Source organism: Hemitrygon akajei, chromosome 13, assembly GCF_048418815.1.
Source record: "Hemitrygon akajei chromosome 13, sHemAka1.3, whole genome shotgun sequence".
Lineage (NCBI taxonomy): Eukaryota > Metazoa > Chordata > Chondrichthyes > Myliobatiformes > Dasyatidae > Hemitrygon > Hemitrygon akajei.
Window position 1 is genome coordinate 80,924,065 of NC_133136.1, and position 14,962 is coordinate 80,939,026.

Sequence of the window (14,962 nt, forward strand, 5' to 3'; positions counted from 1 at the left end):
GATGGTTAGAACAGCCTATTTGAGGTGTTCGGCAGAAAGATAGAACAATGACACATTGAAACAGTTAATACAAATCAGTATGAAAGTTCATCATATTTCATTCTCCCTGCTCAGTTTGTGATTTCACTTGCAACCAAGTGTTAGATGATCAGGAACCCCTGTATCAATGTATTGAAACACTTACTTGTGGTAGTTAAACACAGCGGAAGAAGTTACAGTATTAGGATTGGTTTTCTATACAAAGTGGTGGGTCTATAGGGTTCTCAGTTGCCAACTTATCAGTGTCCCATAATGAGGGGCTATATTGTGGTTCTTGGGAATGGTGATTCCTCATAACCTTCAGTCATAACTGCTTTTTGAATCTATCGAAAGACAAAACAATGGTAACATTTAGTCAGAATTATTGTACTCACTATTTTGTGTCTCACAGCTTTTGTGTATTTTTAAATTTGTAATTAACTCTGACTAGATCACTGGATTGGCCTGATAGTGAGACATGGCCCTTGGAGACACAAAATCTGTCAGCATCCCATGTAATCACCATTGTGGAAAGTAATGTAATTAGCTCTTAATTATTAAATATAGGCTCACTAACTGGCACTAGGTGCTTAGAAGATATACTGAAGCTTATTGTAAAGATACTAGGAAAGAAGTACGTGCAGCATACGATTGCCTCTTCACCCAGGAATGATAATACTTAATTTAATATTTGCAGAAAACTTGTCAGAAAAAAATGCATCGCTAATCACTCTTACAGTCAATGATTACCATCAGTATTTCATAACATATAACGAGTAATGTCAAGGCCTTAATACTCATGGCAAATACGAGCTGCAGCAATACACTGGAGTGGTGGAAGGCAAAATGTTATTGGAAACTAACCCCGTGTCCGTCAGTGATCTGAGGACAGTAGCTGGTGCTGGGCTGGCTTTTGGTTCTGGATTAGGTCAGATGATATTCTTCAGGTCAAGAATCCGTCCGCACCCTGCCAGCCATAATGATACATGTAAAAGTTCTGTGAGCAATGAATTTTAGGGAAAAATGTTGAGTGCATCTTCAGTAAAAATTGATAGAAAGTCTTGTTTAATGAATGTGATGATGCCAGTCAAATAGATAGCTTTGCCTTTCCCTTTAGAGTTGCACTCACATAGAAAAGTAAGGAGTATTCCACAATATAGCAGAAGTATATGATATGGATGACAGAATGGCTATAAGGTGACACATAGTGTGTCACTCACCAGAGATTACTCACCATATGACTTGCTCAAGTAGTCTCAGTATTTATATATCTGGTCCAATTTTCTTTCTGTTGAATATTGATTCCAGGATATTGATGGTTATGGACCCAACATTATTACTTCTAATAAATGAGATTGGTTGATGTTTAAACTCTCTTTAGTTTAAGATGGTTATTACCCGGTATCTGCATGTATGAATCAATCCATACCTGGATGTTGTCTGGGTCTTCCTACATGCAGGATGCAGGTGTGGGCTGTTTCATTTTCTAAGGAAGGTAAAAAAAAAACGTGCAGTTATCTACTTCTGATATGATGGTGGAAGGAATGTTCAAATTGTATGCATTTAAAGGCAAGATTTGTAGCACTGTTGGATTTATTTTCCTGTTTAGTCCCAAGAGGACCACAGGTATCACAATCATGATTTCTTCATTGTTAGATATCTGAAAAAGTTCATTTAAAGATTGGTGGGACAAAAACAATGGTTAAAAATTAATTAGTCCTTGAATCTGGTCATATTCTAATGAAAGTCATTAGGTAGGGCTGTGGCTACTCCTTAACAGGCTATAATAGCATATTTGATGTTGCTCCAGCCTGACATTACCCTGAAAAATGTTCAGATCAGCAACCCTTCTCATCTTTCTTATCTGAGTACTTTTGAGATTTTGTTTTGTAACTGTGCTTGTTGTTCTGCTATGAAGAGGTTAGGATCCAAAATTGTTCGAAGCCTCTCAATCACAACTGTTGCTCTGTCATAAGGTGAAACTGGAAGTATAGTATTAGCAATTTAATTTTTGGGTTTGTTACTACCAACATCTAGCCCCCGTTCTTACTAAACGGTACCAAACCCTACAGCTTAAGCTTTGTTGGATTGGATGAGAATTTGTAGCACCTTCAGATTTATTTTCTTACTTAGTCCTAAGAGGGCCATGGGCATCAGAATTATGCCAGCACTTGATTTGTTCATTGTTAGATATCTGAAACAAAATAAAAAAACAAATTCTGAAATATTTAGCACATCAGCGAGAATCTGCAGAGAAAGACACATAATATTTCAGGATTTAATTTTATCATTTAGTGATTGAAAAATAGGCAGTGTCAGCTTTTAAAAATTAGTTATATAGGTGATCAAGAATTACTGTCTGATCTGTTGAGTACTTACAGAATTTTCTGTTTTTTAAAATGCAAATTTGGTGGTTCTGTAGTTTTTTTTATTTTCCAAATTGTTTTACAGAAATATCTTTCCTTCACCTCGTATTGGAGTGCTCTGGGCTGGTCTGTGTGTGGATTGGGTGGCAGGGTGACACCAAGTTGTCAGTATGTTCTCAATACATCCTCGTTTGTTCCAGGGGTACAAAATAGTGGCATCTTTGAGCTGCAATCTGGTTTTGAAATTTGATTGTGATCAAGGACTTTGCACAGATGTTGCCGGATGACCAATTTAATCTATGCAGCTTGGGATAAATTTCTACTCCTTAAGCCTCGAAACTTTCTTGTCAGTTTTTTAGTTTTAGACGTACCTTCTAGATTGGTTATATTCTGTTTCAAGGATAAAGCTGGAGAGGGTGCAGAAAAGATTCACAAGGAATGTTGCTAAGACTGAAGGGCTTGAGTTATGAGTAACTGGGACATTTTTTCTGGAGCAAAGAAGGCCAAGTGGTGACCTTATAAAATTATGAGAGGAAATGGATAGGGTAAATAATTGTAGATAATCACAGTATTTTATTATCAAGGTAGGAATGTCTAAAATTAAAGAACATAGATTTGAGATGTGATATAATCATGGAAAAGAGGATCTGAAGGACAAGATATTCATACACGCAACAGTGGAGATATGGAACAAACTGCCAGAGGAAGTGGTAGAAGCAGATATGGTTGCAATGTTTAAAAGATATTTAGACAGGTACAGAGATAGCAAAGGTTTGGAGGGAAATGGGCTAAATGCGGATAAATGGGTTTAGTATAAGAAGCTTTTTAGCAAGAATGAATTGGGCTGAAGGATCTGGTTTTTGGCTGTATTTTTCTATGAATGTACAATAGAAGCAATATGTGATATATAGGTGATATGAAAATGAATTGTCAGTAACTCAGAACACCGATGCATTGTGCACGAGTAAGGTATCGGAGCAGTTCTGGCTGACTTGAAGTGCATCTGAAAGGCTGGAATCTCTGTAGCAGCCATTTCGCCATTCGGAAGGCCATCACTGAGCATCAGTGTGGACGGTTTTCAGTTCATTTGTTTCACAGCTACAGATAAATCTAAAAAAATCCTGAAAGTGCACTTTATATTTGTGATAACTGGTGATATAATGTGATAGGGTCCATTCAAGTTCAAGTTGCAGTTCAATTTTAATTGTCATCCAGTCATACACACACGATTATAGCCAAACAAAACAGTGTTCCTCCTGAACCAAGATGTATAACACAGTACCAACAGTCACACACAGCACACAGCGCATAACACGTATAGTTACAATAGCAGACAACATACAGAAAAAAATAATATAGCCCAAGTCCGTGAATGGCATGACCTGTAGGTTGCTGGCATTTGGGATATGTCTTGGAGCCACGTTTCTGCAAGAACAAGCATGCTACAGTTCCTCATCACATGCTAGTGCTGCTGCAGATTAACACACCCAGCTTGCCTTCCACCAAGCAAACACTGGAAGACACAATGATGGGACCCCAATCTAGTATGGATTACATGCACCCACCATACCTCTTCTCTCTACCATACCTCCTCCAGCACCTCCTTCCTTGGGCGGCTGCAACAGATGATGCCGTGGCCTGAGGGCCTGTCTGTGCAACAACCAAGGCCACACCGTTCGCTGCTGACCTCGCTAAAGATCCAGTGAAGCAAAGGTGCAGTATTGTACTGGATGTCCAACCGGGTATTGCAATGACAAGAAAAGCATACAAGAAAATCATTTGCACCATTTGTTGGACCATGCATCAGCTCCATTTTGGTGCCTCTGATGTCTTCTTCTCTAAGTGGCTGTCGCAGGCAACAATATGGTACAGGTCTGGCTCTGCCACTATCCAGCAGCTCACTAACAGAGTAGACCTGCAGCACTTGATGTACTTAAAATCCAGCAGAGTCTTGCAACCGTAAATCGTGTTACCGGTTATCAGATGAATATTATCAGATTTATCTTATCAGTCAGCAAGTCTCAGTAGCTATAGGTGGAAGCAATAGAAACTACAGATGAATATAGCACCATGGTAACATAGTGGTTAGCACAACACTATTACAGTGCAGGGCGTTGGAGTTTAATTCCAATGTCATCTGCAAGGAGTTTGTGCACCATTCCCATGGAAACTGTAGGTTTCCTCTGGGTGCTTTGGTTTCCTCTTACACTCCAACAATCCCAGAGTTACTGTAAATTGTCCCATGATTAGGCTAGGGTTAAATTGGGGGCAACACTGCTCGGAGGACTGGAAGAGCCTATTCCAAGCTATATCTCAATAAAAAAACAAAGTTAACTTCTCATATAAGCTGGTGCAACCTTCTTGTGAACTATGTTCTGGAGTAAAGAGTTAGTCATGGAATAATATCTTTTCACCATCAGTATAATGCTAAACCATTGTGACTGTATCCACCCTAACTTGTTAGGGGATCTGTATGATTTATTAAGTAAACATATTCCCGAGTATAGTGTCATACCCCTAGGAGATGGATTTGTTATGGAAGAATAAATTCTGATTGCATTACTTTAAGTGTTCAGATTAATTGAAATTCAAATATATAAATTACAGGGAGTTGCAGGAAAATAATAGAATTGCAGATATTTCTATCTGCATAAATATCATACAGAGTAATAATATGAGACTAGCATAAAAACTAAAATACATATTAAAGTGCATCAGAAATCCAGATCATGGCTTTCTAAATGATAAATGCTTTCCTTCACTTGTATTGTGTGTGTGTGTGTGTGTGTGTGCATTTCACATACAGAGGATTCTGGTGAATTGGTCCATTGGTTCACTGAGGCAACTGCTTATTTGGGACAACTCTTAACTAAATAAACTAATCAAACAAATATCAGGGGTTCCCCTCATTTATTTGTGATACCATGCTGTTCAATTGCCTATCAGTTTCTAACTAGTGTCAATTGTGTGAACCTGTGTGGCCATTAGACACTACACCGTGTTTAAAGCAAATGGTTTTTAAACAGCGTCACTTGCTGTGTTTGTGCTCAAAAAATGATGATTTTTGTCACTGATAGTTGGCGAGAAATAAGCAGTAAGGCCATTTAGAATTGTTTTGTTAACTGCAGTTTCAAGCATTCAGGCTTGGGGATGCCAGAAATGATTTCATGACTTCAAGTTAGGAACTACAAAGTATTTGAAGGAATCCATAATCATTTTGAATGTTACAATGAAAATGAAGATTTGGAGGATGTAATCTTTGAAAGCAGCATTGTATGAAGGCAGTCCATTATCTCCACTTGGTATCTGCACTAATTTTGTTCATTTCCAGTTAAGTGAAAGAACAGAGCAGGGTGTTGGTTTTCTGTTGTATCCAGCGATGCCAGTGGAACCTCTGTGCAAGAGTCTTTAAAGTGGAAAAGCTGTTGCACAGGAACAGTTTCACTCTCTTGACCTCGGAAGTCTGTGTCCAGTGGGATGAGTAGACATCACAACTGGGGTCTTCCCTGCTTACAGTGGATGACCATGACTTCTAGTGTGCCTTGTCATGCCCTTTGCTCTACAGGTAATGGTGTAGAACCACCTTCCTGGCTGTTGGATTTCATGGTTGATCTCATCCACCCAGTTTGCCAGAGCTGACTGCACTTGCGAGGACCGGCATGTCTGTATTTCACCGAGATCTACAAGCTACCCTGACCTGGTTTAGCCCGTCTGTCAAAGCCTCTGTCACATACAAACAGCTACACGGCCACAGGTGAGAGCTGAGTGTCTAGTGGGGACCAAAGGTGAGTGATTTCCCCTGAATGGGCATGTCAAGCCCCTTCACCAGAGGTGCTACTCCTCCCAAACACTGCAGCATACACCAGATGAATTCCTCCATCAATAACGAATGGGAACTAATACACAGTTTTTATAATATAATTGTAGCATTGCTAATGTTCTAATTTGTTCTGTATTTCATTTCAATACATAATTTGTTACTCCGTTTAACAGTAGTTTACCTTTTTAAATTATTTCCATGAAACCAGCTAATTGTGGCAACCGCCTTATTGGGCCAAAATGTACTGGTCCCAATGTGTTCCAATTAACCAGAATCCACTGACTTAGGATATCTGGCTACAAGTGTTGCAAGCTGCTTGACAAATATACAACAGTATAGGAGCAGCCCTGAATGTTCTGGTCCGGTCCAGAGCCCACATTCAGGGTCTTGATCCGGTCCGTGGAATCTGGATTCCAGGTCTTGTAGCCATCCCTCCTTTCACCCTTAAGTCCAAATAGGATCAGCTTGGCTTAAGAAGGCACAACTGAGACCTATCGGCTGGTAGGTGTATATAAGGGGCTCCGGGACTGAGTCGGGTTTGGGTTTGGGTTTGGGTTTGGGTTTGTCCTTGTCCTGTTTGCCTGGCTATCCTGTTTCGACCCGGGCTTGGAGTACCCACTGTTAATCATCTAGTTCTCTAAGTCTGTTTTTGTAGTCACCCTGGACCGAGCTCCCTTCTGATCCCTTGCCTCTGTCGGGTAAGCAGGCTGGACTGCCTTTGCCTGGCGGGGGGGACTCTGACCCTTTCCTACCCCTCGTTTCCGACGGGTTGTGCCTCACGACCTGCCCAGGCCTCTGTGTTACTGCCTGGGAGGCAGCCCTGCCCAGAGGCTATGTGGTCCGCTCTGAGGACTCTGACCCTTTCCTACCCCTCGTTTCTGATGGGTTGTGCCCCGCGACCTGCCCAGGCCCCTGTGTTCCTGCCTGGGAGGCTGGGCCCTGCCCAGAAGTAATGCAGCCTGCCCAGGGGGCAATCCTCCCAGCATTCCTTGTCCCATAGACTCATCCTTTGCCATGAACTCCTGGCTCCTGTCTTTACCATGAACTGCCTGAACCCCAGGATCACCTTTGAATGCCACGGTCTCCCCATCTTGTTCTATCCTTTAGTTGTTCCTGTCCTGCCCCTAGTACTTCAGTGCCTGTGTCCTGCATTTGGGTCCAGTCTCCACATCCCCTTGTGACACTGAAATGTAATGGCTGATTACTGTAACCACGTTCCTTGCTTTATTTTATCACTGATTTTGTTTGTGATGTTCTAAGACATTTTTTGTTTATTCACACAATGAGGAGATTCCTGGAGGTCTTGCATTTGTAGTTCATCTCTAATCCCCTTGGAACACATTGAAAATTAACCGTATAGCAGTGGGTCAGGAATTGTTTTCAGCTGGACTCTAAGTTTGCAGACTTACTTCCTTAAAAGGCTTCTGTGGTGTTTTAAGACAATTCAATCGTTCTATTGTGACCATTGGTGATTCTAGTTTTTCATTCTGGATTTGTTAACTAAATTGTAAATTCCTAGCTGTCATGGTGAGATTTGAACTCATTTTCAGAACACTGGATTACATTTCCAATAACATGATCTTGTTACTTCATTCCTTGTTTCTGAAGACTGGAATCCTTCAATTCTCTTCACTCTACACCGTATTTTAGAAAGCATTGTGCCATTGTTCTACACAAGATTAATACAAGTTTCAATTATAGTCAGAACTGTTTTTCCGTTTTTGGCATATGATCACCTTTTCACTATGAATGTAAAATACAACCTGTTCTTGTAGTATTTGTTGTTTTACTTGTTTGTACATGCAATGTACTGTTTATTTACACAATTGGTCCAATAATTCCAGAGAGGAGGCAAGAATCTTTCAATTCTTTACATCTTCACAGAGCTTTGTGTCAGAAAACGGAGAGAACAGTAATAGGAGGAACTACAACTGGGCGACAAAAATTCCAGTAAAGAGCCTGATATTGTCTTTTCGGATCACTGTTCAGTGACTCCTGTATGAAAGAGCAGATGTCCATGTATAAATATGATTAGGCTCCATTGTGGAGCCCTTCGTTGTAGCACCATATTCTCAAATGAGGTGAGAAGATTAGAAAGGAGGAGATTAGAAAGATGTTTTATTTTTAAAATGCTGAAATAATGTGCTTCCGCGCAGCATTCTGCTTCTGTTCAGACCACTTTATTCAAGTGCTACCGCTGCATTGCAAAACTACTGTGATTATAAGATATATTAGTAACAAGTGCATTAACATATTTCAAAGCACCAATTTAAGTGCTGTGCCGTGCAGCAGTAAGTAAAGTGCTATGTAATATGTCAATGTGTTCATCATCAATCATCCATCACAAACATCCACGCGTCGCTCAGACACCACCTCTGTAAAATAGCAGTGCTGTGAATCAGAGAGGCTTGTGGCATTTTTCATGTGGGGTTGAACATAGATATTCACTTGGCTAAAATAATTTAAAATTTAGAAACTTGCTGCATTGCCAGGAGGGAGTTGGGTGAGCAGTTAAAAGAGCAATCCTCTACACTTGATCCTTTTATTGTTTTGTGCTGAATTTGTGAGATTGATCTAGACATGCACAGAAACAGGCCCTTCTGCACACCACATCAATGCTGACCAGGCAGCACCCATTTACATGAATCCCATTGTCTTTAGGGTGGGGGGGGGGGAACTAGAGCACCTGGAGGAAGCCCATGTGAGCATAGGGAGAACGTGCAACTCCACACAAACAGCAGCTGTGCTCAGGAATGAATATGAATTGTTGCAGCTGTGCCTGCCCATACCCTAACTGTACTATTGCATTTAATTTTTAGTGTTAATGTATCCACTGAGAATCTGCTCTTATTCCTGTCTAAACCTGAGCCATGTTATCAGAAAGGAGAGGTGAAACTCTAATGTGCCCTGACTGCTGGTGTTGGGAAAAGCACTTCAACAAGTCTCCTTCAGTAATCCAACTGGTGGTACATTAAGGAGCAGTTTCTGAAACCAGTTGATTACTTATTCATCTTTGATAAGATGCAACTTATGAACGCTTGTAAAAATGAGTATTATTTTCTGAAAAGAGCAATTAAAAATGGTCGCTCACTACTTGTGTCCACACTTATATAGTCAAACATAGCCAATCTGCTTTAATGGAAGGTAAATCATGTTTGACAACTTTGTTTGAATTCTTTGAGGTTGTGATACAGTCGAGTGATGCAAGGTAATTGGTAGATGTTAGTGCATTTAGATTTCCAAAGGCATTTGGCAAGGTGCTGCATAGAGGCTGATGCAGATGTTAAGAGCCCATGATATTGAAGAGAGGGTGTTAGGATGAATTGAAAAACTAGTTGTCTCATAGGAAATAAAGTTGGAATAAATGGGTCCTTTTCAGGCTGGGGGATGTCGTTAACTGAATGCCCCAAAGGTCAGCTCTTGGCCCTCAACTGTTTTCTATTTAGAGTAATGAGCAGGAGGAGGGAGTGAAATGTAACATTTCTAAGTTTGCTGATGATACAAAAATAGGTGGAATAGCAAGCTGTGATGAGGACATTGTGGTTCTGCATCAAGATATAGACAGATTCAGTGAAAAATGGCAAATTAAGTGTGAGACCATACACTTCAGCAAAAGGAATCAAAAGGTGGATTTTTATCATAACAGGGAGAGAACCTGCAATGAGTGAAGGCCAGGGAAATCTAACTCTGCTAATGTATTGATCACATTAACAGGCAGATCCAACAAGTAGCTTAGAAGGCAAATGGTATGTGGGCCTCCATAGTAGAGGAGTTGTAGATTTAAGATTCAAGATTCAGTAATTATCAAAGGATGTATAAATTATACAACCTTGAGATTTGCTTGCTCATAGGTAGCCACAAGAGACCAGAAAGAACCCAGTGAAAGAAAAACAAAGTATGAAAGTAAAAATAGAAGACCAACCCTGAATGCGCAAGAGAAAGAACAGAATAAAAATCATGCAAACAATTGAAGTGAACAGCAACAGCATTCGGAACCAAAATTGAGTCCTCAAATCAGAACCACGGAGCAAACTGGAGTAGGTCCAAAGCCTCACTTATCAGTTCACTTTATTAGTGGGTACAGCACAGAGCAGCTGGGTCAGTCTTCATAGCCTCAGTATCATGGAGAACAAGTGAAGTCGGCTCTCAACCTGACCAACACACTCTCTTTTTCGTCTCTCTGGACCGGCATTTAAATTGACCCAACAACAGAACAGCAAGAAACTCCGGTGCCCTGAACAGAGGAGTGAAGGTCACAGAGAGTGAGCAAAATCAGATCTCACCTCCAATCTAGGCTGGCATTTAAATCGTCTGAACAGTGGTTATATCTTGCAGTAGGTCTCAGCTGCAACAAAAAGCTTCAGGCCTATACCACGCTGCCCAGTGACTTGCTCTGGGCCCAGATTCTGTTGCTCAGCCTGAAGCCACTCTTAGGCTCTGCAGATCAGCTCAGTACATAGTGCAATCCAACCTTGCACCCAGGCCAGTTGAGCGAGCATCACAACTTCTCTCTTCGGGCCCCGACTTCTCCCATTTCGGTTCCCAGAGCAATCCAACCTCGTTCCTGGGCCAGTTGAGCGAGCATCACAACTTCTCTCTTCGGGCCCTGACTTCTCCCATTTCGATTCACAGTGTGATCCAACCTTGCACCTGGGCCAGTTGAATAAGCACAAAATCTTCTCTGCCCAGGCCCGACTTCTCCTTTTGACACCCAGAGTGATCCAACCTCACACCCAGGCCAGCTGTACAAATAGCAGAACTACATCTGCAGCGATTCTGCAGCATACCATCTGGGCTCATCCTTTGAACTCGCCTCGCCAAATCACGCCCTTTCACTGTTTGTGGTGATAATTTAACACTGTTTACCACAGAAAATGTATTTTTAGTGATGTTTTAATTAGATTTTTTATTTTTTGACTACTAGAAGCTGTCGCACATGTTTGGTAGCGGAATATGGTGCTACCAAGAATGGAGAGATTATATTACAGTTGTACACTGTTGATGAAGCCACACTCAATATTGTGCACAGTGTTGGTCCCCTTAGCTAAGAAAGGATATAGTTGTATTGAAGGCAGTCCAAAAGATATTGGCCAGGCCATTTCCTGGGATGAGAGGATTGTCTTATCAATTGCAGGTAGATAGTTTGCGTCTGTATTCCGGGGAGTTTAGAAGAAAAATGGGTGTCATTCTGGCTCACCAACAAAATGAGTAATCTTATTCAAACACACAAGTTCCTAATCAGACAACAGGGTATATGTTCAGAAGTTCTCACTAGTGGTACAACTGTAAACAACAGGACGTAGTTGCAAAATAAGGGGCCAGTCATTTAGAACTGCAAACCACTTATTTCTTTCAAATGGGTGTGAAACTCAGTAATTTTCTCCCCCTGGGGATGGTGAAAGCCAGATCATTAGACATACTGTATTTAAGGTGTAGATTGATAAATATTTGAAAGATTGAGGGCTATAAGGAATTGTTATGGAAGAGGGGTCGAGTCTAGAAAGATAAGCCATGTCAAATGGGAGGGGCTTGAGGGGCCTTCTTGTATTGTACTTGCTTGCATGTCCTTTTGCCCTATTCTTAATAATTAAATTGCCTGAACTCTGTAAATAGTGCAATAGTCTTAAACAAGTAGTTAATAAAGAATCATTAGATTTCCTCTGAACTCTAGATTGTTGCCTTCATTAAAAGCCTACCATTTATACCCTAAAATCAACTGATTTAAGTATCTTTTTTTAACATTGCTACTTGGAACCAGTTGATCACTTGCCAAACACATTTCCTCACGGAGGGTTTCTCTTGAACAAAATACACTTACTATAGATTCCCCAACTTCCCGGGTTCAGAGAGGTTCAAACGTTCTCAGGCTCTCGCACCAGACCATTTCTGAGGTTGATGTGAGTGAAGGAGTTGACTGGCATCCCTGAATGTGCTCTCTGAATCGAGTCTGTCAACTTCAGCACTGACAGCCAAGTGATGGGAGCTGCAGTGGGACTCTGCTATTTGACAGCTGATTGACAGCTTCTGACTTGGGAGTTGTCATTGTTGAATTCTGCTCCCTAAGAATAATATGTACAGAGAATGGAGGTTACTTTTATCTGTTTGTATCTTCCTGGTTTTGTTGTTTATTCAGGGTTATGATTGAAAACATATTGCAATGTCTTGAATTATCTGCCACTTCTATGTTGTTCTGATAAACTGAGAACAATAATTAAAAGCATGGAATGCTACTTCGTATGTTAACTGTCCTGGGGTGTGTGTGTCAGATAATTTTTATTACCTATCTAAGGACTGAAAATGCTGTCAACATCAAAAATATTTTCCATGAAACACAATCCTGAATTAATCTCTGTAGAAAAATAAATTTGTATATGCAGAAGTAAGCAAAATTATCTTCATTTGCAATATTCTTAATAAAATCTGAACCCTGTTTATTTGAACCCAAAAGATTCTATTGCAGATCCTGTGAGGGGGTCCTCAGATAAAAATGATTTTGCTTTTTTCTGATTCTAAGCACAGTGCCTTTCCAACTCGGTGTGAAATAATGATGCAGTATATTGTTGGAGGAATTTCTTTTTCTCATTTTATTGCTTTGTTAGCATGTTAAACTCTGCAATTCGATTAAAAATATGGAACCATCTGCAAAGTGCATTGTATCGTGTTTGCCAAGATTGGAATTTAGTGTTGCCATCATTCAGCCGTTGATTGTAAACGATCAATGTTTTAATGTGAATTTTTAGGATTTCACAATCACAGTCTTTTCTCTGCCTTTGTGCTCTGTAGTAATTCTGTTGAAATGTAAGAACAATGAATTGTCTTCGTTAAAGCTGTACAATCTAATGTTGGAAACATATATTATTTGTTCTGCTCTATATGGGAGGGTTTCAGCAAGCAGAACAATATCCACCCACCTTTATCATCATGTTATGTTCAATAAAATAACTTGTTAATTCTTCAGAGAGTCTGCTTAATTTGAGATGACCTAGTTTGATTTCAGTTGAACAGAATCTCTGCAATTTTCTCTGATACTTAAAGTAGATTTATGTTAATTGTCAGTGCTTAAACACATGAGAGTTAGGTATAGAAACTGGCTCTTAACAGATAAATATCACTTTACTAGTTTATATGAACATCGAGGATTTTATCTTTTAGCCATTTTGCCCTGTGCTGTTTTAAAATGAATTAACAGGAGGCAATTGATTTATCTTTTCATCTTCCTTTCTATTCCTTTAACATGAACACCATACTTTTTAATTGCTACAGGCACTAGATCCCTAATATAAATTACCTTTTGTTTTAAAACAGATGCACATTAGGTGAGCAGGAAAAGCATTCCAAGATTATATTAAAATGCAGTTAAAAAGATGTTTAATAAATAGAGGAAAAATGATTTAAGTCTGGTATAACAGCTGAATGGGATACAGAGAAATAAATAATATTGTAGCAAGTCATTCTTACTTAGAAGGGTCTATTGTACTAGTAATACACACAATTCACTTTATACTTATGACTGTGAGGCTAAGTACAACTCCAATGCCCCATTTGAGTTTGCTGATGACACCACTGTCACTGGCTGAATCAAAGGTGGTGACCAATCAGCATATAGGAGGGAGATTGTAAATCTGGCTGAGTGGTGACATATTAACAACCTGTCAGTCAGTATCATCAAGACTAAGGAGCTGATTATTGACTTCGGGAGGAGGAACTGGAAGTCCATGAGCCAGTCCTCATCAGGGGATCAGAGGGCCAGCAGCTTTAAACTCCTCGGTGTTTTAATTTCAGAGGATCTGTCCTGGCTCCATAAGTGCCATTATTAAGAAAACACAGCAGCGCCTCTATTTTCTTAAAAGTTTGCAGTGACTCGGCATGTCATGTAAAACTTTGACAAATTTCTAGATATCGATGGCGCACTGTCTCCTCTAAGCTGCACGGGTGCGCGGCCACGCAGTTACTGAAATGCTCTCATGCACATAGCCTTTGTTGCTGTGCAGCTGGGATTTTCGTTTATATTAATGTTAAAGTAATAAGGCAGTCAAGGCATTTTGCCGTTACCACTTTAATGAGGAATTACAACGTTTTGATCTAGTATTACAAGGAGCAAGTTAATGAATATAATGATCCAATCAGCAACTGCTGCCTGAAGATTTTGACTAATCCACAACATCGAGTAGCATTAACTGTCTTAATGATGTTTTAGAAGATCTGGCATCTCTTTGTAAATTCCTTCAGAAAAGCTGTTTGAATCCAATTGAAGCACTACAGTATACAAAAGCAAAAGTTAACAAGTTATGCTCACGGTACCTTGGTGTTACCGCTTATTGGAATGACAAAGATCTGCTTGCATCTATAAGTTCTGATGTTGATACTGTGCTTATTATTCAATTTATTCAATGTGTATGTATCACTTGGATATTAGATTTCCTGACAATGAGTTAAGAGAATGACAAGCTTTTGACCTTGGTGCAATTGCAAACACAACTAATTTTGAATTTGGAAAAGAGAATGCTTGTATGACTGACAAAAAGAAAACTCAGTTACTATTACGCACTACAACGGAAGTGTCAACGCAAAAATACCGCAGCAATATGGTGATTCAAATTTGCTGTTTCTGAAAAAGTGAAGACTGGTTTACTTAAAGATGTTCACAGATATATTAATATAGATGTTTAGAAATGAAGAGTGTGAAGAACTGTCAATTCTTGTTGACATCGTTGGAATATTTCAAGCTTCTAGTGCTGACTGTGAATGTGGATTCAGA

At 39.9% G+C, this 14,962-nt stretch overlaps 1 protein-coding gene across 13 annotated transcripts in view; it reads left to right on the forward strand.

The window, feature by feature from the left end:
- ldb2a (LIM domain binding 2a) overlaps positions 1–14,962 on the forward strand; it is a 508,992-nt gene that overhangs the window by 284,708 nt on the left and 209,322 nt on the right. The gene's annotated exons all lie outside the window — the stretch shown is intronic.